Source organism: Armigeres subalbatus, chromosome 2 (genome assembly GCF_024139115.2).
Source record: "Armigeres subalbatus isolate Guangzhou_Male chromosome 2, GZ_Asu_2, whole genome shotgun sequence".
NCBI classification, from domain to species: domain Eukaryota; kingdom Metazoa; phylum Arthropoda; class Insecta; order Diptera; family Culicidae; genus Armigeres; species Armigeres subalbatus.
Genome location: NC_085140.1, coordinates 254,749,887 through 254,775,668, shown reverse-complemented (window position 1 = coordinate 254,775,668; position 25,782 = coordinate 254,749,887). Strand labels below are relative to the sequence as shown.

Sequence of the window (25,782 nt, the reverse complement as noted above, 5' to 3'; positions counted from 1 at the left end):
TCCTTGGCACATTTGTTCCACATTTTGGTCATCTGAGTCGCGTCCCGAGCTGTTTTTCCACTTTTCTGAAGCTTCCGTTTCATTACTGCCCAAAATGTCTCGATGGGCCGGAGCTGTGGGCAGTTGCGTGGATATATTTTATCGATGAAATCTTCGTTATTATCGCGGTACCACTGGATGACTTCTCGGCTGTAGTGGCAACTCGCCAAATCTGGCCAAAACTTCACGGGACCTTTATGAGCTTTATGGTAGGTAGACCGCGGTTTTTGAGACATTCCTTCTTGTACAGCTTCGAGTCCATCGTCTTATTCGTCACAAACACTTAGGTCTTTGCTCCACAGCTGCATATCCCTTGCCAAAATGATCTGTTTTTTTTGCAAGTTTGTCCAAAAAGCAAACTTAACTTCGCAGGAGCTACTCCTCGTGCCGTCGCCATGTAGAATTTTTGGCTAGGAAGATGTCCGAAATCCATTTTGACGTAGGTTCCATCGTCGATGAGCAGGATTATCAACGTGAGTGTACAGATTTTTTTCTTTCCTTTTGGCTTCCATCTGGAATAATTTTTGACTCGCTGCACGAAACATCGTGAAATTTACACCACAGCAAGTGGGCGCCTAGGTAGACAAACCGCTGTAAAAGAATTCTTGCAGCGGTCACTTTCCGTGCCGCTGCAATACAATAAATGATTCCGGATTCTAAATGGACATAGCTTTAAATCAAATGTTCTGAGGAATCAATAATGTATTTTCCAAATGGAGTAAAATACACATTTATAGAATTAAAGTTCCATTCATTAAGTATTTCCAATTTGAGTCCATTCTATAACGCTTTAATTTCGCAATTGTGCTACAACTGTGGCATAAAATTTAATGTGATGTAGGGTAACGATGGTATTTTGGACATCTGAATATATTTTGAACTTTTGGCTAGATTTTGCTTATTTTGTTACATAAATGTGGTTGGAAATGTGATTATAAAAGAAGCCAAAGTGACACATGATTCCTATTTATTTGAAGAAAGCATAGTCGAAAAACACGCAAAATATAACCAAAAGTCCAAAATATATTCAGATGTCCAAAATACATCATTTACCCTAGTGTTAATTTTGGAATAACTGAAATGTTTAAACTCTGTGTACCGTGGATAATCAAATTTCGGACACACTCAAACTTCGGACGCATTAATTCGTATGGAAAATTTTCTGAAATATTTCATCGAAATGTTTCGTCAAGCTGGATCGAAAGGACTAATAGTTTTAGCTTGTTTTAGTATAATTACGTTGTATTGAGACATGTTAATTCAATTATTCTTCCCGGTACTGTGTAATCAGGTGTCCGAAGTTTGAATCTTTGTGTCCGAAATATGAATCCAACCCCGCCGGTGTCCGAGGTTTGAATCAAACAGAAGCCGGACATTTTCATTAATTGCAAACATTCTTCGCAATATCTTGCACATATTATATACGTAGTTCAAAGATGAATACTATACTTAGTGATTGCTATGGTAATTTGAACGGTATGATTTAAAATGTAAGTAAACAGAATGATTGTATATCAGAAAGTGCTTAAGCGTCCGAAGTTTGAGTTTGCACGGTATTAAAGATTAGTCGGTTTCTCTAGTTTTTATTGATTGATTTTAATTTTGCATTTCGTTTCAGATTATTCGTCCGCTAGGCAATATAATTAGAGGCTAATCGCTTACCTTGATGAAGCCAAAGTGGATTAATTTCCTTCCATCTACTTACAAATGATTATCAATTGTTATATGTAGATTGTAACACTCCTTACACAACTTTTCTTTTTTCTCTTACTCCTTCGTCTTTGATAGGCTTCCTTCAAAACAATTCAAAATCTTTTGTTTTTTGAATAAAAAAACAACGTCCAAATAAGCCCTTTTCACCCTTTGCCTGCCACTCGCGAGTTTTATGTAACGCGTCCATGGATGGAGGTCCATAGATAACCGTTCTGATTATTTTCATTACTTTTTCAAATTTTTTGACTAACTCATGAAAAAAGAGCATTCCAAAGACTCTCTAACAAATATATTCACACGAAATACATTTCCACTTAGAGCCGCCATCCGGAAACCTTCCTGTAGCACACAACTGCCCCGGCGTCACCCAGTCAAACTGTTTTTTTTTTACCTACAATAAAATTCCGTTCATTGTTGCACAACACGTATGGACATGATTTTTTTTTCACTTATCAAAACCTATAATAAATATTATAAAATATTATATTATAATATTATAAATATAATTTTTAATAAATTTTAAGAAAATTTGGGAAAATTTAAAAAAAATTCTGGCAGAATAAACGAATGGCACCAACCAACGTCGATTGCTGCGATTTTTCCAAATAAGGGGGGATTATCTGCAAAAATCCTCTTCAGGATGTGGAAATTTATTTAGAAGGAATTTATACAAGGATCCTAAAATGGTCCTCGTGAAAAAAATCTTTAGGATGTTTCTTCGTTTTCTGTTGATGATTCCTGTAAATATACCATCAGAGTTATCCAAAAATATCGCAAAAAATCTTCAGAAATAACTTTTGAGAATCATCTTCTAATTTTTTAACGAATTTATGCGGAAGCACTTATAAAAACCCTTTTTTTCTAGATGCATGTTTTGAAAGCAATATAAAATGTTCCAACACTACACCCAGGTTTTTTTTTACGAGGGGGATACGTACCTCGCAAAAAAACCGTGTAAAAAAAACCGCGTTAATTGGAAAATCCGTGTAAAAAAAAAACGTGTTAATTTGAAAATCCGTGTAAAAAAAACCGTGTTAATTCGAAAATCCGTGTAAAAAAAGACCGCGTTAATTCGAAAATCCGTGTAAAAAAATACCATCGAAAAATTTTCAAAGTCCTTTTCATTGAAAAAGACTTAGAAAATTTATTGATAAGTGAAAAGTTTCAGTCTATTTGATTGACACAAATTTAGAAATTAGATATTGCCGGAACGGGCTTGATGAGCGGAAGCCGGAAATTGGTGTTTGGCGTTATTTTGAAATTTAAGATGGCCAACTTCCAGTTAGACCTGTGATTTTCTTATGCCGTCGCCGCGTCGGCGTGCCGCTGTATGCAAATTTACCACGCCACCGAATATTTTCTACCATATCGATGGATATTGAAGAACTGTTAAAGAAGTAGGTTTAAGGGTGTTGTACAATTTTGAAGAGGATTTTTACTGTTTGTTTACTGTTTTACAGTTCAGTTTTATCTAGCAGCATGGAGATTATTTAATTACTTACTTATGAATCCTGTACGCCTCCGGTGGAGCAAAGGGCCGACTTGAAAGATCTCCATCCTGAGCGACGTCCAGCTATCGCTTTAACCTGTTGCCAGGTTAGATTAAGGTCGACTTCTTCTATGAGCCGTCATGAGCCTCTGGGTTTGCCTCTGCTGCGATGTCCCGCTGCGTTCCAGTCTAATGCTAGTTTGCATATTTCGTTTCCGCTCCTTCGTGAAGTGTGACCGGACCCCACTTCCGATCCCGAGTTTCCATTACTATCGTCCTCGGCCTTACTATCGGACAATGAAGCTCATTGTTTGAGATCCACAATGAAGCTCATTGTTGTGAGGCCACCAGGCACAAATTATGTACCGTAGGCATCTGTTGATAAACAACCGTATAACAGTACAGATTTCACGTTAGAGTTGAAAATTCGGATTTTGATGCGTTATATCTGCCTGTTCTTCCAGATATTACTTAAACTCGCAAAGGCAGCCCTTGCTTTCTTGATCCGTGCGCCTATGTTGATCTTGGTACCGCCGTCTGACGCCACATGGCTTCCAAAATATTCGAACTTTTCAACATTCTCCACTGATTGTCCAGCTACTGTAAAACTGGAAGAGGTTGCCGTGTTTACGTCCTACGATTTGGTTTTGTTGACGATGATGACTAAGCCTGCGGAAGACGAGAAGCTTACTCTGCATATCAGAGCACCGTTGCGCGAGAAGTTCAACGTAATCAGCCTATTCGATGTCGTTTAGATTCTCCATGGTTAAAGGCTGCCATAGGTTTGGCACCTACCAGATTAACGTCGATTATAATAAGGAACAGTAACGGTGATGGAATACACCCTTGTCTAACACCAGCTACGACCCGGATAGGGCAAAACACGACCCCATTGTACAATACTCTGCACAAGAAGACCTCGTACTATGCCTCGATGAGGCCGATAATTTTCTCAGGAACCCCCTTGCGTCTCAGGGTTCCCACATATTCTCAAGAATACCAAGTAAAGGGACTCTTGGAATTCGTTGACCTGCTCCATAATGATACGGAGCGTGACAATAAGGTCCACACAGGCTTTTCCGGCACGGAACCCGGTCTGCTGCCGCCTGAAAGTCGCATAGATCTTTTCCTGAATCCGGGCTAGGATAACTTTGAATAGAACTTTTAAGACGGTACACAGCAACATCATGTCTGATAACTGACGAGTACACAGTCAGGTCATCCTTTGCTTTGCAATCAGTCGACCGGGAAGGTTGAGGTGTCCTATATTACGAAATAAATGATGCAGAAGATGAGCAGATGTCATGGCAGATGTTTGAATCTCTAGCAGTGATGGTGCTCCGGTGTTGGCGAGCGTTACACGTCGCATCCTGGTCAGATCATGCTGAGGTGGTGGTGGCCTGGTTGGCACTTGAAAAAGGGTCGGCCAATAACTGACCATTCGCGTCTTTCACAGGCATCGTTGCATTCATCTTCGCCCCGCTTAAGCGTTGTGAGATATCGTAGAGGAGGCGAATGTCCCTGGTTGCTGTGGCTCTCTCTCCCCTTCGTCGGCAAGCGAGTCCGCCCACGCACGCTTGTCCCGTCGACAAGCATAATTAAGTAAAATTCTATTTTTATTAGAAGCTTGCATTCTTGGCGCTTTTTTTTTTAATTTCTAGTTTTTTGTAGTAAGGAGGAATTTCAGCAGGAATCATCGGAGGAATTTCTGGAAGGAATTCTTGAAGAGTGTCTGGAGAACCTTCCAGAAGATTTCCTGGAGGTAATTCGGATAAATCTCCTGTGGAGCTTTCGGAAAAAATCTTTGAGGAACTTCCGCATGAATTCTCGAAGGAATTTCAGAAAAAAAACGCCGGAGAAATTCCTTTGAGGAACTGCTGGAGGTTTTTTTTTTATTCATATATTTATTTAGTAGGCACTCCGTGTTCTTAAGCGCTACTGAACCGTGATCTACTGTAGTATTCTGCTGTACAGAATCTATGGATACCCGTAGTTCGATATTGCTGTCGTTGCCGATATCCTCGTGAGTCCTTGTGTCCATTTGTCCATATGGTGAATCAAATGATCGTTGCTTTGTTCGGTTGCCATTTTTCGAAGTACGTTGGAGGAATGCCTTCGAGATCAGTTTTATCAGTTGTTGTCAGGCAGACGTGTCCGTGAGGCGTGATCCCAAACGCCACCGTAGGGACTGCGCTGCCGGTGACTGACGAGGGTTTGGTGGAGGGGATGGGAATCGAACCCAAGTTTATGCGCTTATAAGGCGAACATATAGCCAACTACGCTACGGGACCACATGCCGGAAGAATTCCTATGAGGATCTTCCGGAGGAATTCCTTTGAGGAACTTCCGGCGGAATGCTTTTGAGGAACTTCTGGAGGAGTTCCTGAAGGAACTTCCGGAGGAATTCCTTTGTAGAACTTCAGGAGGAATTCCTTCCAGAAACTTCCGAAGAAATTTCTTCGAGAAACATCTGGAGGAATTTCTCGCTTAATTTTTCAAAAGGACCTAAACAACATTTTTCAAAATAATTAGTTTGAGTACTGCAATCAAAAGCTTCCATATTCGTCTGTGGATTGCAATATGCAAATTATTTCATGAAAACAAATGTTACCTAGGGTCTTTTGAAAAGTTAAGCTAAATTTCTCTTCCGGAGGAATTCCCGGAGGAACTTCCGGTGGAATTTCTGGAGGAACTTCCGGAGGAATTTCCAGAGGATTTTGCGGAGGAATTCCTGGAGGAACTTCCAGAGGAATTCCCGGAGGATTTCCGGAGGAATTCTCGGAAGAACTTCCGGAGGAATTCCCGGAAGAACTTCCGGAGGAATTCCTGGAGGAACTTCCGGAGGAATTTCCGAAGGATTTTCCGGAGGAATTCCCGGAGGAACTTCCGGAGGAATTCCCGGAAGAACTTCCGGAGGAATTTCTGGAGGGACTTCCGGAGGAATTTCTGTAGGGACTTCCGGAGGAATTCCTATAGGGATTTCCGGAGAAATAGCTGGGGGAACTTCCGGAGGAATTCCCGGAGGAACTTCCGGAGAAATTTCCGGAGGAACTTCCGGAAGAATTCCCGGAGGAACTTCCGGAGGAATTCCCGGAGGAACTTCCGGAGGAATTCCCGGAGGAACTTCCGGAGGAATTCCCGGAGGAACTTCCGGAGGAATTCCGGGAGAAACTTCCGCAGAAATTCCCGAAGGAACTCCCGGAGGAATTCCCGGAGGAACTTCCGGAGGAACTTCCGGAGGAACTTCCGGAGGAATTCCCGGAGGAACTTCCGGAGGAATTCCCGGAGGAACTTCCGGAGGAATTCTCGGAGGAACTTCCGGAGGAATTCCCGGAGAAACTTCCGGAGGAACTTCCGAAGAAATTCCTGGAGGAACTTCCGAAGAAATTCCTGGAGGAACCTCCGCAGGAATTCCCGGAGGAACCTCCGGAGGAATTCCCGAAGGAACTTCCGGAGGATTTTACGGAGGAATTCCCGGAGGAACTTCCGGAGGTATTTCTGGAGGGACTTCCGAAGAAATTTCTGTAGGGACTTTCGGAGGAATTCCTATAGGGATTTCCGGAGGAATTCTTGGGGGAACTTCCCGAAGAATTCCTGCAGAACTTCGGGAGAAATATTTCGGGGGAACTTTCTGAGGAATTCTTCTGAGGAACTTTTCCATGTTCCAAATTGGCGCCAAACATCCAAAATTCCAATTCCAAAATGGCGCCAAACATTGATTTCCGGCTTCTACTTGTCGAGCTCATTCCCTCAATTCCCATATTGCACGGGTTTCCGGTCTTTTTATCAAACCGGAAGTCGGCCATCTTGAATTTCAAAATGTCGGTTTCCGGCTTCTACTCGTCGAGCTCATTCCAGCAATACCCATATTACATGGGTTTCCGGTCCTTTTATCAAACCGGAAATCGGCCATCTTGAATTTCAAAATGGCGCCAAACATCGATTTCCGGCTTCTACTCGTCGAGCTCATTCCAGCAATACCCAATATTGCATGGGTTTCCGGTCCTTTTATCAAACCGGAATCCATTACGGCAATACCCATATTGTATGCAGTTTTATACTCTGCAAAGCAATCGTTCCCATATCCATAAAATTATTCTAAGTGTTTTCCATTCAAAAAGACTTAGAAATTTTTGTCTGGGTACCGCGTTAATTCGAAAATCCATGTAAAAAAAAACCTCGCAAAAAAAACCGTTTAAAAAAAGACCTGGGTGTATTAAAGAATACCTGGCGAAAAAACTTCATGCCAAGTGGTTTATCGTAAAAGAAATAATCAATCAGAAACGGACAAATATCTCGGAACTACAGAGAAATTGACAAGGTGAAAATGGGTGTTCAATGTTCATGTCCCTCAATAGACATGTTTTGTGATGTTTCAGAATGGATTAAAAATTACAACAAGTGGCGTCTCTCTCCATATAACATTTATTTAAAGAATGCTTAAGAGTATAATACATGCCATTCTATAAGGGCTTGACCGTATCCAAAAGATAATGTTAATAGCCTTCAGACGTAAGTTTTGTTAACAACATATACCCATCAAGAAAGACATTAAACTTATTTTCAAACAAACGTCCTTAGATCTAGCATTTAATTTATTAAAATTTCACCTTAAACTAAATCCGCACCGAATCCGCGCGAAACCCAAAAATCGTTATGTAAATTCGCGCCAAAACCGCGAAATCCGCGTAGTCGTAACAACCCTGCGTATAGTCTAAGAAAAACTAAATGAAAGTCTCCTTAATAGAAATAAAAAAAAAATGTGCGAACATTGATATCAAGTAATCTCGAAAACTGGCAAGCACATTACGATATAGCTACCGCAAATCGTGTTTATTTTTGTAACTAAATAAAATAAACACTTTTGTTCTCGTCTGCATCAAACTGAATGCATTCAAATGTATTGGTTATTCTTGAACGAGATCTGAGTTGAATAATAGGGTAACAATTCTGATCCCTTGGGCTATTACGTATGACATGCTGAGCATCGTATGAATAACTACATTCAAATATTTGTTATTTTTAAAATAAAACATTTTCAATTTGAAATGGAAAATAAAGTGCATTTAAGACCATATGCTCCTATCCCGAGAGCTTCCCCGAAAGCTGACCACAGCCAGAAAGTTTTTTTTTATTCTGTTTCCAACTGTAAAAAGCGAGATCAATTTCCAATCACTACCTACCCTGACATCTGACGTTTATCGTCCGTCATCTTCTCAAACCAGTTCAAGCTCACTCCCGCGTGCGGATTCCTATTTGAACGGTCCCGATCTAATACCGAGTGACAATTAATAGAGTGACCAACGACGGTATAGTTCTATTTAATTTATCTTAATTGATTTTGCACAAAAAAGAAGCCACACACGCTCCCTTTCCCCCGGCAGCGCCGCAGCAGCCGATCGACGACGGTGGCAGAATTTCGAGGTGATACCTCGCCGCATTCGACCGTTGGTCAGTGCCGATTGTGCCCTCGCCGGGAGAAGATACACCTAAAGTGAAAGAAGATACAGATCTCTGCGATCTGTGCTGCTCGCCGAAGACGCCCGCGCCACGCTCGAGTTCTAATTGTCGCGATCTATCAATTTCTCGGAAGATAAGGTCATTTTGATCAACGTGTGTTCAACTGAAGCGAGGCAGTGATACCCACGAGTGGCCCATGTGCTGTGTTGTTTATGAATGAATTCCAGCCGGTGTAACCGAGTTACGAATCTGAGTGAATTGAATTGTGCTGCTGCCTTTTAACGAAGCCATTTCCGCCAGCCGGTGTAAATAAGTGCAGACTATTGTATTTTGATTTGCTTTCCCCGGGCTGTAGCCGTAGAGCCCAGTAGAGCCAACATCAGTTTGTTTCGTTCGATCACATTACCGTTCTGTTGTAGACACCTGCCTATTTATTTTTGCAGCGCTTTTTGCAATACATTCGTTCGGATTAATTTAGGTATGTATGTTAATTTATTTTACCATTTGCCATTTCTCTTTCAACCGGCTCTTTCGCGTACTTCCTCTCGGTTTGTTTTCTTTCGTTCTTTCTGCTTCACGTACGTCATGCACCCACTATTTCCCAGCAGGTTTCGACTGGGAATTTTTCCCAAGCAGGTAATAGAGGATAAGGGGGCTGTTTGATGCTGAAGATTTATTACACGAGGTAGCAAATTATGAAAAATCATCATGCTTCGAGGTGAAACCTAAAAAATAACAAAAGTTTGGGGTCTCTTGTGACCTCTGGTGAAAGATCTTTTTTGAAAAAAAGGACCATGTGAGAATATTCGCGACTCTTTCTACCTCCTAATTACGTAAATTACACATATTACGCTTTCTTCAGAGGTTTGGAGGATTTGAATGTTTATGAAAGAGGCAATACCTGCGGAGCATCGAATAATAGTTTTCTAGAAAACAGAAAAAAAATCAAGAAACCGTCGTGAATGTTGGATATCAATTTTATTACAAAAAAAAAATGCATTGCAGAATTCATTCCCTTAACTGCTAAGATGCTATTTCGTAAAATCAGTTACAGGTAGGGTTCGTAATTTTCGTTTCGGTGAAACGAAAATAAGCGATTTGCGGGCCGAAGAAAAATCTTATTTCTAAGTCTGTGACGAGAAACAGAGAGAAAAAAGTAGCGAGTGAAAGATAAGAAAATTATTATTAGTGGAATGTCTTTACTTGTTGTTGTTATAAGACGAGTTTGTACAATTTCAATTAATTCCATCACTTAAGTGCAGTGGCTCGCTATTTTTTTCTCTAGAACAAGCTTGAAAGATAAACGAAAACCGTGCGTACTGGATCAAATTCTTTTTCCGTTTCATCATTCTTACACCTCACTCGTTTTTCGCGAAGATTTTCAGTGTGCATTTATAAAAATTTTATGACCGCAACGGGATTCGAACAAAAGAAATGACACTGGGTTGTGCTCACTCTAGCCATACCAGCATATTGACTGCTTATTAGGGATAGGTTATTTGTTCCATAGAAGCTAGTCTTGTTTGCATTGGTGAAGGTACAAAAAGGATGAAAGCGAGAAAACAAGCAAATCGACTTTTCTCGTCACGTCGCGGGATAAATAGTTATCTTTCATCAGGCCTTTGTTCCTTTCCCGCAAAATGATTTCTCGCCGAAAATCTGCGTGAGTAAACTTCCTCTGTTCGTGAAAATGAGGGAACATTACTATTCCTGGTTACAGGTCATAGCAGATGACCACATTGTGAGCATTGTGAATGTAATTGATTTTCTCTTAGAAATGAGTATTTCAATTCGATTATGCTTGAATTGGGGCCCTCCTTAGCCGTGCGGTAAGACGCGCGGCTACAAAGCAAGACCATGCTGAGGGTGGCTGGGTACGATTCCCGGTGCCGGTCTAGGCAATTTTCGGATTGAAAATTGTCTCGACTTCCCTAGGCATAAAAGTATCATCGTGTTAGCCTCATGATATACGAATGCAAAAATGGTAACTTGGCTTAGAAACCTCGCAGTTAATAACTGTGGAAGTGCTGAATGAACACTAAGCTGCGAGGCGGCTCTGTCCCAGTGTGGGGATGTAATTCCAATAAGAAGAAGAAGAAGATGCTTGATACCATATGATGCGATACGATACCAATGTATTAGATTATTGGGTAGAACCGAACACAGGAACACAAAGCAAAATTTAGTTCTGTAAATTAAACATGCGATTGAACATTGTAACATCAATAAAACAACGGTTGCAACCCCTCGATTTGCATGTACCCGAGGTATCATTATTAACGAAACCTTTCGGAAATAAGATACTGCTCAGAAGCTTAACACTAAATGTATTTGAAATATTGTTGTTCGAAGCGTTAAAGAAATCTTCATTCAGCTTGGAAGCTGACCAAACGTATCTTAGGAGACTATTTATGAACGTCAAGTTGTTTATAGTTTGCTTTGTATCTAGTTAGAGTCTCGAATAGCTTTATGGTATGTTACTTATAGTTGTTTACCAAGAATTACAACCTGTTTAGGCTCGTATAAGACGAAGCGGCCCTCCTTAGCCGTACAGTAAGATGCGCGGCTACAAAGCAAGAGCATGCTGAGGGTGGCTGGGTTCGATTCCCGGTGCCGGTCTAGGCAATTTTCGATTTGCAAATTGTTTCGACTTCCCTGGGCATAAAAGTATCATCGTAATAGCCTCATGATATACAAATGCAGAAATGGCAACTTGGGCTAGCAACCTCGCAGTTAATAACTGTGGAAGTACTCAATGAACACTAAGCTGCTAGGCGGCAATGTCCCAGTTGGGGATGTAATGCCAACGAAGAAGAAGAAGACGGTGCGTTACGACGACTGGAATGTTTAATCTCAAGTTCAGGATCAAATGTTCGGGATTTTATGATTTTTGAATTTTTGAAATGGAAAATTGAATTAATTTCGCATTTCGGATTATAAAATGTTTGGATTTTAAGATTTGAGGTCTTCTGATTTTTGGATTAGAGGATCTTAGGAATTTATGATATAATATTTGAGGATTTAAAAACCTTTCGAATTTTAAAAATTTCATTTTTTGTTTTTTGAAATTAGGAGATTTTGGGATTTTTCGATTCTCGAATCCTGAGATTTTTGGTTTTCAGGAGTTTGGGGTTTTACAATTTTAAGATTTATGAATTTTTGGGTTTTAGGTCTTCAGGATTATCAATTTCTTGGATTTGACGATTTCTAATTTTTTGAATTGTAGGATCGCAATTGAATTGTAGAATTTTAAGATTACCTAGGACTCTTGAATTCTCGATTTTTTTGATTTTTGTTCAAAAGAATTTGAGATTTTTGGATTTTAGAATTAGGGATTTTAGGTTTTGCCTTTCTCGTATACAAAGTATACGTAAAGGCTATAGGAACACTCCAAAACCAAACTTTTATTAGAAGGTTCGGGGACCCATAGTTTCATATACCAATCGACTCAGCTCGACGAATAGAGGTGATGCCTGTATGTGTGTGTGTGTGTGTGTGTGTGTGTGTAAAAAAATGTGAGACACACTTTTTGGTACTTAGCATTATTCGTTTATTCGAACAAGTTGCACTCGACGCGGATTGCGGTCTAGTTGTTTCCTATTGAAAATTGGCCCGATCGCTCATTGCGTTCCAAAGTTATTGAAAAAACATTGTTTTTCTGCCAAGGGTACCCCCGAAAAAAATTTTTTTTTCAAAGATTGACCGCAAATGCATATGAATTGATGGAAAAAGTAAAATCTATCTCCCTAAAGTTCTATGTCGGCCTCTTTTATGTGTTTTTCTTATTTTTTTTAATGCGCGAGAAAGGCACCACCAACGCTAGGTGGATTGATCTAGGTTTTTTATTTACAGATTATCAATTTTTTAAATTTTAGGGCTTCTGTTTTTTTTATTGATTATTATTGGAATTTTAAATTTTCGCAGTTTAGAATTCAAGAATTTTAGGATTTTAGATTCTCATGTTTTGATATTTCAGGATTTTAGGATTATAGGATATGAGGATCTCAGGAATTTTGGATTTTAGAATTTATGGATTAATGAAATTTCAAGCTTTTGGATTGTAGAATTTACGAATTTAAGGATTTTCGGATTCTAGAATTTAAGTACTTTATTATTTTAGGATTTCAAATTTTTAGGATTTTTGGATTTTTTTTGTTGTATAATTCAAGGATTTTTGAATACATATTTGAATTTTTAATGTTTTTGAGTTTCAGGATTTTTGAATTCTAGAGATCTAAATAAAAAAAAAGGATTAAGGAAAAAAAATTCTCAAAAATTATAGTTAAGAGAGATTTTAGGATTTTAAGGTTTGGGATCTTGAATGTTAGTATTTTGATATTTAGGGATTTCAGGATTTTTGGACTTTAAGATTTAAGGATTTTAGAATTTTGACATTTAAGGATAAGGCGTTGAGGATAAGCAAATTCAATATTTTGGATTCCCAAGTTTTAGGATTTTTGTTTATAGGAATTGAAGATTTTTGGAATTTTAGGATTTTGAAATTTAAGGATTTAAGGATTGAAAATTAAAGATTTTTGGAATATTAGGATTTTGAAATTTAAGGATTTTGGTATTTTATAAGATTTTTAAATTTAAGGCTTTTGGAATTTTGGATCTCAAGATTTTTAGATTTTTTGTTTTTTATATTTATTGAATATTATAAAATTTTGAATTTTCGGATTTTAGAATCTAGGAGCTTAAGCATATTTTGGGTTTTCGGATTTTTGAATTTCAGAAAATGTTTTGATTTTAGGAGTTAATTCAAGATTATATGATTTTAGAATTTCAGCATTTTTGGTTTTTTAAGATATAAGAATTTTTGATTATTTGGATTATTTGATTCCAAGATTTTTGTATTCTCGATTTTTTGATTATAGGAATTTATGATTTTTAATATTTAAAATTTAAGAATTTGAAAATTTAAGAATTCTAGGATTTTGAGGCCTTAGGATTTTTTGATTTTCAGCTTTCTTTATTTTTATATTTTAGAATTTTTGGATTATCGGAATCTCAACTTTTTGGATTTTTGAATTCAAGTATTTTAGGATTTTGGATTCTCAAATTTAATTATTTTGATATTCAGGAATTTTAGCATTAGGACTTCAAGGCCCTCCTTAGCCTAGCGGTAAGATGCGCGGGTATATAGCAAGGCCGTGCTAATGGTGGCTGAGTTCGATTCCGAAAGCCGGTCTTGGAAATTGTCTCAACTTCCCGGGGCATGAAAGTGTCATCATGTTAGCCTTATGATATACAAATGCAACAAAGGGTAACTTGGCTTAAAAACATCGCGGCTATTAACTGTGGAAATGCTGAATGAACACAAAGCAGCGAGGCAGCAATATCCCAGAAGGGGATGTAATTCCGGTTGTATACTATTTCGCCGAATTTTTTTTCGCGGTACGACATTCCGCGGAATGTATCAACTCTCCGAAACACATTTCGCGGAATGCACTTTTTTCCGAAAGACATTTCGCGGAATGTACCTTTTCACCGAAAATCATTCCACGGAATGCCATTTGGCGGAATTCAGTTAGAATAATTATCATTCAAATATTTACCGATTTCTGCTTAACTACATGAAATCTGGGCTATTTTTATTTTGGATTTAATGCAAACCCGAACCTGACCCGCTCCCGAGAATTTTTGTATTCGTAAAGCCGTACTCGACCCGAACCCGACATAATTTAATTATTTACGCCTGCACAAAAGTTTTTCCCGGAAAAATCAAACTAGATATTTCCTGGTTCTCTTTAAATTGAAAAAAATATATTCCCAAACAACGAACTAGCCTCACAATTAACAAAACTGAATAAAGTAATTTTCAGTACTTTATTTCTTAATCCCGTACCCGACGCGGACCCGATTTTTTTCTCACAAACCCGCACCCGACCCGAACCCGATATTGTACTCATTTTTAAAACCTGAACCCATCGGGTGCCTTTTTTAAATAGATGCATCTGCCCGGTATAAGATGAATACAGGGGTAACACCTTCTTTGAATGGATGCATCTCCCTGGTATAAGGCGAAAGGAGTAGATGATGCCTTCTTCAAAAGATGCGTCTGCCCGATATAAAGCGAAGGGAGGGGTAACGCATTCTTCAAATGGATGCATCTGCTCGGTATAAGGCGAAAGGAGTTGATAATGCCTTCTTCAAAAGATGCGTCTGCCCGGTATAAGGCGAAGACAGGGGTAAAGCCTTCTTTAAATGGATGGATGCATCTGCTTGGTATAACGCGAAAGGAGTTGATAATGCCTTCTTCAAAAGAATGCGTCTGTCCGGAATAATGCAAAGGGAGGGGTAACGCCTTCTTTAAATGGATGCATCTGCCTGGTACAAGGCGAAAGGAGTTGATAATGCCTTCTTAAAAAAAACGCGTCTGCCCGGTATAAGGCGAAGACAGGGGTAACGACTAATGGATGTATCTGCTCGGTATAAGGCGAAAAGAGTTGATAATGCCTTCTCTAAAAGAATGCGTCTGCCTGGTATAAGGCTGAAGGAGGGTAATGCCTTCTTTAAATGGATACGTTTGCCCGGTATAAGGCGAAAGCAGTTGATAATGCCTCCTTCAATGGAACGCGTCTGCCTGGTATAAGGTGAAACGAGGGAAACGTTTTTTAAATGGATGTATCTGCCCGGTATAAGGGGCAATTGAAACTACTTCTAAATATTCTGAGTGGCATTCCTTAGCCGTGCGGGAAGATGCGTGACTGCCAAGCAAGACTATGCTGAAGGAGGCTGGGTCCAACTTCTGGTCCGGTCTAGGAAATTTATCGAAATTTTTGTTTGGCTTTTATACGGCTTTTGGCTTTCAACGTGTTAATCTCGTGTTAAACGAATGCAAAAAAAATGGTAACTTGGCTTAGAAACCTCGCAGGTAATATTTGTGGGAATGCTGATTGAACAAAGGCTCATATTATTAATATTCCGCGAAATGGTGTATTCCGAGAAATCGTACATTCCGCCAAAAGTAATTCGGCGAAAAGGTACAAACCGCCAAATGTCGTACCGCATAAAGTTACAAACCACCAAATGTCATTCTGCGAAATGTTCAACCGCGAAAGTGAATTCCGCGAAACAGTTTTCGGTGAAATGTTATACAATCTGTAATTCCGATAAGAAAAAGAAGAAGACTTCAGAATTGTTACTATTGAATATCTGGATTCTCGTATTTTAGGTTTAGGTTTGGATTTAGAGATCTTAGTTTTTTAGTTCGTTTTTTATAAACTTCATTGCATGTTATTGCATGAATTGAGTATATTTTTGTTCCTCCTCCGATATCTTAAAAAGTGTTTTTCCCCAAAACTAACCTCATTCAATAGAAGGCTACTAGGAAGAGTGACAAATTCTAAATTATTTATCCAACTTCTACGGAACATAAAAAAAACTGAAAATTAAAAAATTGTAATAAGTCAGCATTGAATAAGAATTTCCGAACTCTAAATATGTTGAAAAATCAAAAAAGATGAATAGATTCGATAAACTATTTCTTTGAATAGAAAACTCAAAAAATAAAATTCTAAGAAATCAAAATATGAAATTGCAAATTGAACCTTTTAATTGCCTAAAACGTAACGTTCAAATGCGTAAACAAAAATTTAAGTTTTGGAGAGTTTTAAGACTTTTGAATTTAGGGATTTTTTGATTTTTTTTATTCTAGAATTTTAGGATATTTGGGTTTTTTGATTCTTGTATATTAGAACTTTGAGATTTCAGGGTTTTGATTTTTTTTGGATTCTACTATTTTCGGATATCAGGATTTTTTGGATTTTAAAATGTTAGGATTTTCGTTATTTAGAATTTTAGTATTTTAGGATTTTTAGAGTTTTATTTTTTTTTAATTAAAAGATTTTAGGATTTTGGGTTTTTGGGTTTTCAAATTTCATGATTTTTTTTTTCAGGATTCTTAAATTTTTGGATCTAAGGATTCTAGGATTTTAGGATTTAAGAATTAAAGAATTTAAGAAATTAGGGATTTAAAAAATTTGGAATATAGGAATTTTAAGATTTAAAGATTTAGGATTTTTAAATTTTTGAATATTTGTATTTTGAAATTCATAGATTTTAGGTTTTAGGCATTTTTAAGATTCTCGATTCAAGGGTTTTTGATTAAAAGGATTGTAGGATTTATGATTTTTTTTTTGAGGATTTTTTTTTGTTTTTGTTAAAGGGAGTTTCGTCTTTAGGCTGGCTCATCTCTTGAACATTTTTTTTAGGATTTCAGGATTTTTTGTAGAATTTTGTAGATTTTGATTTTGTAGAATTTTAGGATTATAAGATTTTAGGATTTAAGGACTTTTGAGATTTCAAGGTTAAATTTTAGGATTTTAGTATCTTGGGATTTTAGGATTCTAGTATTATAAGGTTTAAGGATTTAATTATTTTGAGATCATAAGATTTTAGGATTCAAAGATTTTTAAATTTTTAAATTTTCAAATTTCAATTTGAACATATTTGAATTTTTAATATTTTTGAGTTCAGGATTTTTGAATTCTAGAGTTCTAAATAAAAAAAAGGATTATGGAAAAAAAATTCTCAAAAATTTTAGTTAAGAGAGATTTTAGGATTTTAAGGCTTGGGATCTTGAATGTTAGTATTTTGATATTTAGGGATTTCAGGATTTTTGGACTTTAAGATTTAAGGATTTTAGAATTTTGACATTTAAGGATAAGGCGTTGAGGATAAACAAATTCAATATTTTGGATTCCCAAGATTTATGATTTTTGTTTATAGGAACTGAAGATTTTTGAAATTCCATTCTCACTTATTGAATTTTCAGATTTTAAGATTCTAATATTTCAAGGTTGTAGAATTTTAGGATTATAAGATTTTAGGATTTAAGGACTTTTGAGATTTCAGGGTTAAATTTTAGGATTTTAGTATCTTGGGATTTTAGGACTCTAGTATTATAAGGTTTAAGGATTTAATTATTTTGAGATCATTAGATTTTAGGATTCAAAGATTTTTAAATTTTCGAATTTCAGGATTCAATAATTTTAGGAATATTAGATTTTCGGATTTTATAACTTATGTATTTTAGGTTTTTATAATTTAAAAATGATTTATTTTAACAAAGACAAACAAATTAAGGATACTAGGATTTAGGCTATTTAAATTTTAGGATCTGAGGATTTTAAGAAATTTGAATCTCTGGATATTCGAATTTTTGGATTTCATTATTTAAAGATTTGAGGATTTTGAGATCTAAGGATTTTACGATTTTAGGATTTTCGGACGTTTGCACAAAGGTCATAGGAAAAATATTTTTATTATAAGGCATCGATGGGTCTGAACTCACACACGGTAAAAAATATACACGTCCATGCGAACTGTTCTGCATTTGAATATGCACTACTTTAGAATCAAATAAATATCAATAGCAGAGCTCATCGCAATCAATGACCACCACTTCCATTTCACGTGCACAATATTTTGAATATAAATCATTGTTGCCTGAGCTCAGATGTGAATAACATGCCTTTGCTTGAAAGTTCCTCTTCTTACCATGACTGCTCATACTCCGAAATACCTCTTGAAGTAAGCAGAACAGATGAGACGAACTGTCATCTATTTTTAGAACTACACCTATATCGCTCCACTCTTATATCAATAGCCTGTGAATTCAGTAGCATAGCACTTTCAATTCTAGTGGAAACATTATTGGTGATGATCGAGGTGCTAATCATTTCAAAATCCAGTGAGTAGCACTTTGATTAACAGTGTTGATGTTATGGTATTGTCTGCATCCAACACACTTGTGAAAGGTGTGACACCAGCTTCATAATCAAAGAAATAGACCAATGCAAACTCTAACTTAACCTCACTTATTTAGACAGTTCACAGAGCTTGTTTACAAGGTGTTAGAAGAAAACTCGATGAAGGGAAAATTAAAATTCATATTTTTAGTTTAAAATTGCTGTGATCCGAATATTTAAGTGTTATTCTTTGCATTCAGCATGAAATCAATCGCAAAGGACATCTACATGCGAATAAAATGACGAAACAATTTTATCGGAAGCTGCGCCGGAGGCTAAGTCCCGGAGAAAAAGCTCTGTGAACTGTCAACCTACGTCATCATGCACTGGTCTATGTCACTTTCAATAATAGTGATTGTAAAGTTGAACTATTGAATGTGGAACAATCAAATTGAGCGTGTTGATTTTTACCGTTCAGTGATATGTGATAGGGGTCGTTCAATAATGACGTCACAGATTTTAGGTGGGAGGGGGTCTAAGACTTTGTGACAGTAGATATACTAGGTATACAAAAAAGTGTGACAGAGGGGGGAGGGGGAGTCGAGAAATCTCGAAAAGTTTTAGACGTCATATTTGAGTCGCCCCTAACCTTCTGGGTTTATGCATAATAGCTGTATGTACCCGGCCTTGCTCGGAGGTGCCAGTTTAAATCGCATTTTTTTCATAATCGGAAAATGAATAAACCAATTGGTCAAAAGGATAATTGTGTTTTCTGATTGACACTTCATCATTTGACTAAAAGAAGGCAGATTTCATTTAAAAACATTGACTGATTTTGAAGAAGGATAAACCCCAAAATCGCCTTATTCCGGGCAAACGTCTATTTCTAAAGAAGGAAAAACATCCATCGATGCCTTATTCCGTCTATTTTTAAGGAAATGATCACATTCACCATCCAGAAGGAAACACTTTATTCATTGCTTTTCACTGGGCAAACCATGATTTCGATGAAGTGTTGAGTTGATCGATAACTACACACTTAATTTTTTTAACCGGGATCTCAGCAAAATGTTAAACTTTTACCGAGATTCGCACAGCCGTGCCCAGCAAATTTTTTTTGCCGAGATTTCTGTCAAAATTACTCATTAAAAAAATCCGGAAATATTTTACCGAAAATCAGCTAACAAACGTAATTTTAGCTGAACTATCAGTTTTTTTTATTTTGCTGGCGCACGGCTGTGGGGATTTTTGCCGTGCTGCAGAAATAAAAACTAAGTGTGTAAACAATACAACTCCACCACACCCTCCCCTTTTCCATCCTTAAACCACTATCGTCGTCTCCTTAATATGAAGAATGTGTGCTCCAAATTTTACTGAAATCGGCTAAGGGAGATCAGAAGTAACACTGAGGTGAACAATGCCAGTCCCTCCACAACCTTCCCGTTTTCTAAACATCATCCCTATCATCTTCACCTTCTTAAGAAAGAGAATGTTTGTTCCAAATTTGATTGAAATCGGGCAAGGGGTACAGAAGTTGTGCTGGAACATTGGATCATTGCATATCTTGCTTTTATTTATTAATCTTTAATAATAATCATATAATTTTTATACCTTTTAAAATTTGGAATAAAGGTTACGATTATGGATCACTATGCAAATCATTCAATTTGATCATTCATAATCATTAATCATTAATCATATCGATCGTTAATCATTAATGATACACATAGTGTGTCAACATTTAATCACGATCAGTATTCGTTAATCATACTCAACGGTTTTTCATTATTCATAATCGTTAATTATTGTCAAAATGAATTTAATCGTTAATCATTATCATTCATCATTGTCAAAAATTAATAAATCATTAATCATAATCTTTAATCATAGAGTTGAATGATTTAATCATTTAATTTGGATTGAATTGGTCCTGGGGGATGGGAGTTACACTGAATTGCTCGTTTTCTAAGGACAACCCCTTCCCCTTTACCCTCCCTCTTGTCACAATGACCATTTCACCCCCTTTGTTATCTTCTCCTTGGGATAGAGAATGTTTGTACCAAATTTGATTGAAATTGGTACAGGGGTTCAGAAGTTACACTAAATTGCCCGTTTTCTGAACAATACCCCTCCCTCCAGACCCCTCCCCCCTAGTCCAAATTACGCTCCCGTACGATTGGCTCCTTATAGTGTATATGTGTACAAAATTTGATTGAAATCGGTCCTGGGGGTTGGGAGTTACACTGATTTGCTCGTTTTCTAAAGACAACACCTCCCCCTATACCCTCCCCTTTTTCCCAATGACCATCCCACCCACTTTGTTATCTTTTTCTTATGATGTAGAATGTGTGTACCAAATTTGGTTGAAATCGGTACAGGGGTTCATAATTTACTTTGCCCGTTTTCTAAACAAAACCCCTCCCTCCAGACCCCTCCCACTTTTTCAAATCCCCTCCCATATGATCGCCTCCTCGTAGTGAATATGTGTACAAAGTTTGGTTGAAATCGGTCCTGGGAGTTGAAAGTTACACAGAATTGTTCGTTTTCTGAACAAAACCCCTCCCACCACCCCTCCCCCTTTTCCACATGACCATCCCACCCCTTTGTTAACTTCCCCTGAGGATAGAGAATGTCCGTACCAAATTTGGTTGAAATCGGCCAAGTGGTTCAGAAGTAGTTAGCGAACATACATACATAGATTGGTTTTTATATATATAGAAGATAGAAGAAGATAGTGAGCTTTGCTCAAAATATTGTGTGCCTTTAATAAGATAAAGCATTTTGTATCAATTGTCGTGCGCAAACGATCGGAGAGTGCTACCTTTTTTGCCTTTCTCGTACAACGTACCGAAAGGCTATCATTTCACTCCGAAAACGATCTTTTTATAGAAGCTTCAGAGACCCATAGTGTTATATACCATTCGACTCAGCTCGACGAGCTGAACAAATGTCTGTCTGTCCGTGTGTATGTGTGTGCACAAAAGCTAAGAAAAACATTAGACAACTTTTCATATAGTAATCCTTAACCGATTTCCTCGCAACAAGTTTCATTCGACAGGAATGGAACATATGGAATATGGACATATGGAAAATAAATATGGATATCATTTTATCCCTACTTAACTGGTGGATTAGCTTAGATGGCCTTAGATTACCATTGAAAAGCATTAAATTTGGAGCGCCTAGGTGATTGGCCACATTTTTCGTAATTAAGTTTAGGTCGGAATAGTATACAGCGATTACATTCCTCGATGAAGATTCAAAAATAGATTCAAAACAGAAACAAACATAGAGCCAGTTCTGTTTTTTTTGTAACCGAAGAAATAATGCAATTGACTTCATGCAATTTGTGCATTTGTCGTCGATAATGAGAAAATGTGCATGGAGTTTCTGCCAGTTTGTAGTGAAGTCTTGACAAAAGAATAGTATTAAATGGGTTTTTACATTCTGTTATTCGAATTTAAATTATGAGCTGATGGTCTTGATGTAAACTGTATTTTAATCAAGTTCCTCTTATCTTACTCATCATTAGTTTCCGAACGTTCACTTTATTAGAGTTAACAATCTCCTCGTAACATTCGTGTCCATTACCCACCACTCGAAGCAATAAAGTTTAAGCTACTCGCCTCAACTCGTTCTCCCCTATAACCATAAAACAACGTTTTCGCTAACGTTTAAATTCAGTTCACCTCATTTATTACTTCCACTTCTGCTGTTGGCTGATTCTGATACTGACGGTGAAGCTCCTCCGCTTGTTATGCATCCCAATATGTTTATATGCTGTAGGTACTCTTTCCAAACACTCATCTACCCACATGCCAGTCAGTTTACGGACAGACGGAAAGACCAGCGCAGATCGTGAAAGTAATTAGTTTGGACTGGGAAGCATGACCGATCGAATGGTTTGGGTTTTTTTTGCATCATGGGGAATTTCGGCTCACGTCAGCTGATTCACTCGCTGGTTCTGAGGAAACGCAGCATGGATCCATGGTAGCCTGTCAAAAATTGCTGGCTGCTCAAATATGCTGACATATCTAAAGTGGAGTGATTTCTAATTAATTGATTTTTCTTCATCACACTTTTCTGCAAAATAAGATACTGTAAAAATATTAGAGTTATAACTTAATTTTAATATTGTTTTAATGAATAATGTATGAAACCATGTTTCTCCATCATCAAATTGCAATATCCTATAAAGTGGATTTTCGAAATCCAAAATAAAAATATAAACCCTTCAACTCTTCAATTACCTTCTTCACCTTGGCTAAAGTGGAAAATTGGTTCGACCGAATCGGCGATTAAATTATTGTCCCCGGGAAGCTTTACTTCACACCGGCAACGAAGATGCAACCCAAAGACACCGCGCTTGACATTGCGATAAACCACGTCTTAACATGACCACCCAAACTACGACCACGGCGAGCAGCAACCAACGACGGACAAGGAAAAGTCACTTTCCGTTTGCTTGGCTCGCTGGTTGCTATCATCAACGGCGGCGCCCGGATGCTGCCGTTGCCTTGAATCGAGTCCTCTGCATCCCTACAACAACGGCCCTATGTTTGCCTATAGCCGTAGGCAAGTAGCAGCTTTTCACTCGCCACTGTCCTGGTTGACACTCTTGTTCCATTCTCTGTTCTGCATTTATGTTGCTGCTATAATGTTCTTTTAGTCCTAGTTCAGTACCTACTTGTGCCCGAGCGGGAAATGAAAAACTGAATCGTAACTTATTTTTATTTAGTTGCGGATGGGACCGAAACAATACAAGATTCATAATGTTCAAACCCTTTTCAAATGATAAATCGACAATAGGACTATTAAGAAAAGCTGTTTAGATTGTACAGTGGCGATTGCCATATTGGTTTTTGAATAATTAACTAGACACATTAGGATTGGACTCAATAAGATAGAAAATAGTTGCAAACCAATCCTGAAGACAGAAGTTTCGAAAACATAAATGTGCTAAACGATTCACGGGCCGTGTGAGATAACCTGGAGTAGAGAGAGATTTGGCGCAGGCAAACTTCTTTAATTACTGTTTATGTCGTTCTCGAACACTTTTTTGTACGCAAAATCTATATGATCACTCCAAAATTGATCTTTTGATAGTAGGCCCGAAGTCCTGCCGCCGCATGCATAACTGACCCATATTGATATGTCGTATATATCAACATGGGACAGCGAAGCATGCGGTAGCAGTGTACCAATCGATTCAGCTCAACGAATTAAGAATTTAAGATGATGTTTGTATGTATATGTGAAAAATGTGAGATGAACTTTATGTTACTTAGCATTATCTAATTTGTTCGCCATTGAAAAATGGCTTGATCGGTCATTTAGTTCTGGAGCTATTGACAAAACTATGCAATTTCCCAAGGAAAAAACATCTTCATTGTATATATTTTAATATATTTTGTATCATCTCCACCGCTTGGTGAAGGAATCTTATGTTTTTTAACCATGAATGTACAATAAAGTCACATTAGGTCAAGGATAAGCCTCCCGGAATTCAAAACTAAATTCACTCGTGTTTTCAAAAAAGTTTTCAAGTGGTGTACTCAATACGGTTGCAACGCCCAATCGTCATTTTTATTATTTGACGCATGTTGCCACGCAGCAAAGCTCAAATAATAAAAATGACAGTTGTACTTGAAAACGCGAGTAGATTTAAATTTGGATTCCGGGAGGCTTAATAAAATTTCTCCAATAGTTCAATAATGAAACTTCCGCCAACTCGGGAAATCAGGCGTAGGAAAAAAATTACAACAATGTACGATTCAGAAGATGAATACTTCTGCTGTAAGCTGAGATGAAAAAAGTAAGGAAAAAAAGGCTACTAAAGCGAATGACATTGACAGGTCCCACTGTTCTTGGCTTCCTATTATTTAGTGCTAAACAAGAGAACACAGCACTAATTGCGACCTACTTTATGGAGCAGAAACGATTTTCCGCTAGAGTGGTACACACGGGCTTGGGAATAATTTATGTAATCATCCCAGATTACACAACATAGGAAGCTAGTTTTGAACATCAAATCCAATTGCTGGAACCAAAGTAATAATGAGCGTTCTCTAATTGCAGCTTGATAAAATATTTAGACTCGTTTGAAAAGCTGATGCTTGGGAGCGCTGTCGACGTCATTCCACGTTACCGTCCCCCGCTGCATCCCGTTGCAAAGTACATCCACGCAAAAGCTGGTAATGTGCCAAGAGGAAGCTCACACGCAAATAGGATAAACTAGAAATACAAACGAGCGTCTTCAACTTTGAAATAAGTAGTTTGGAGTTTCCTGATGGCAACTAATATTTATTTGATTTGCATATTGCTTACTTTTTTATCCGACTTCCACGGATCTCCATGGATGCCACCTAAACAACTTAAGATTGTATATGAAGCAAAGTATTTTCTGTCTAGAAAATTTGGATTGATTTTTGAACTTCATTTTGATTCTTCATTGAAAGCTTTTTTTGTCATATTCATTATTATTTTCATATTTTCTGCTTTAAGATTACATTTCAAGTTCTAACATTTTAATTAGTCATCTTGATTAATTATCTTTTAATTACAAACTAGCAGATCCGACGAACTTCGTTTCGCTGAAATTGATTTATTCCCAAATTAGTTCTCGAGTTATGCAGAAATTGCTGTTTCATTTGTATGGGAGCCCCCCTTTGCAAAGTAGGGAGGAGTCTCGAACCATCTTAAGAACCTTCCCCGGCCGCAAAAACCTCTGCATACAAATGTTCACGCCGATCGGTTCAGTAGTTTCCGAGTCTATAAGGTTCAAACAGAAATTCATTTTTATGTATATAGATATAAAAAAATTCAATTATTTTTTACACGGAATGATCCTACATCCATGGCATTGATTCGGTGTTAAATTAACGTGGAACTACAATTTGACAACTTATTTTTACTATATTTACACTATACAAGATGATAACCTAATTGGCTATAAGCGCCCTAATAGCTGCCGGTCCGGAGTGCAAGTAACGGACCCAGAGCTCATCTTTATTTTCACCAAAGCATTCATGTAGTGGTTTCATCCCGACTAGACTATGTACCTCTGAAGTTCGTGTCCTGGGAGGAGTATTCACGATCATCCTCAATAGTTTGTTTTGAACTCGTTGGAGTTTCAGATGATGATTTTTATTGGAGCTTCACCAGACCGGTATGCTATATTCGATCACGGGGAAGACGATTTACTTGCAGACAGCAAATTTATTTTCCAGGGACAAAGACGACCGACGACGGTCGATCAACAGAAACAGTAGTTTCAACAAAACGTTACACTTCGTCACTGTTTTGTCAACCTGATGCCTGAAGATAAGCTTGCTGTCGAGGGTTAAGCCTCATTATTTATTTATTTATTTGTTTTCGGGCAGGGGC

General features: G+C 37.6%; 1 protein-coding gene across 4 annotated transcripts in view; it reads left to right on the top strand.

The window, feature by feature from the left end:
* LOC134212094 (protein rolling stone) overlaps nucleotides 1–25,782 on the top strand; it is a 187,835-nt gene that overhangs the window by 28,452 nt on the left and 133,601 nt on the right. For 2 of the 4 annotated variants that reach the window (XM_062689625.1, XM_062689624.1), the window contains exon 2: nucleotides 8,835–9,179. The gene's annotated coding sequence lies outside the window, so the exon portion shown is untranslated. Of the gene's footprint in view, nucleotides 1–8,483; nucleotides 9,180–25,782 lie in introns of those variants that run through there. The other 2 variants (XM_062689623.1, XM_062689622.1) reach the window with 2 other exon arrangements.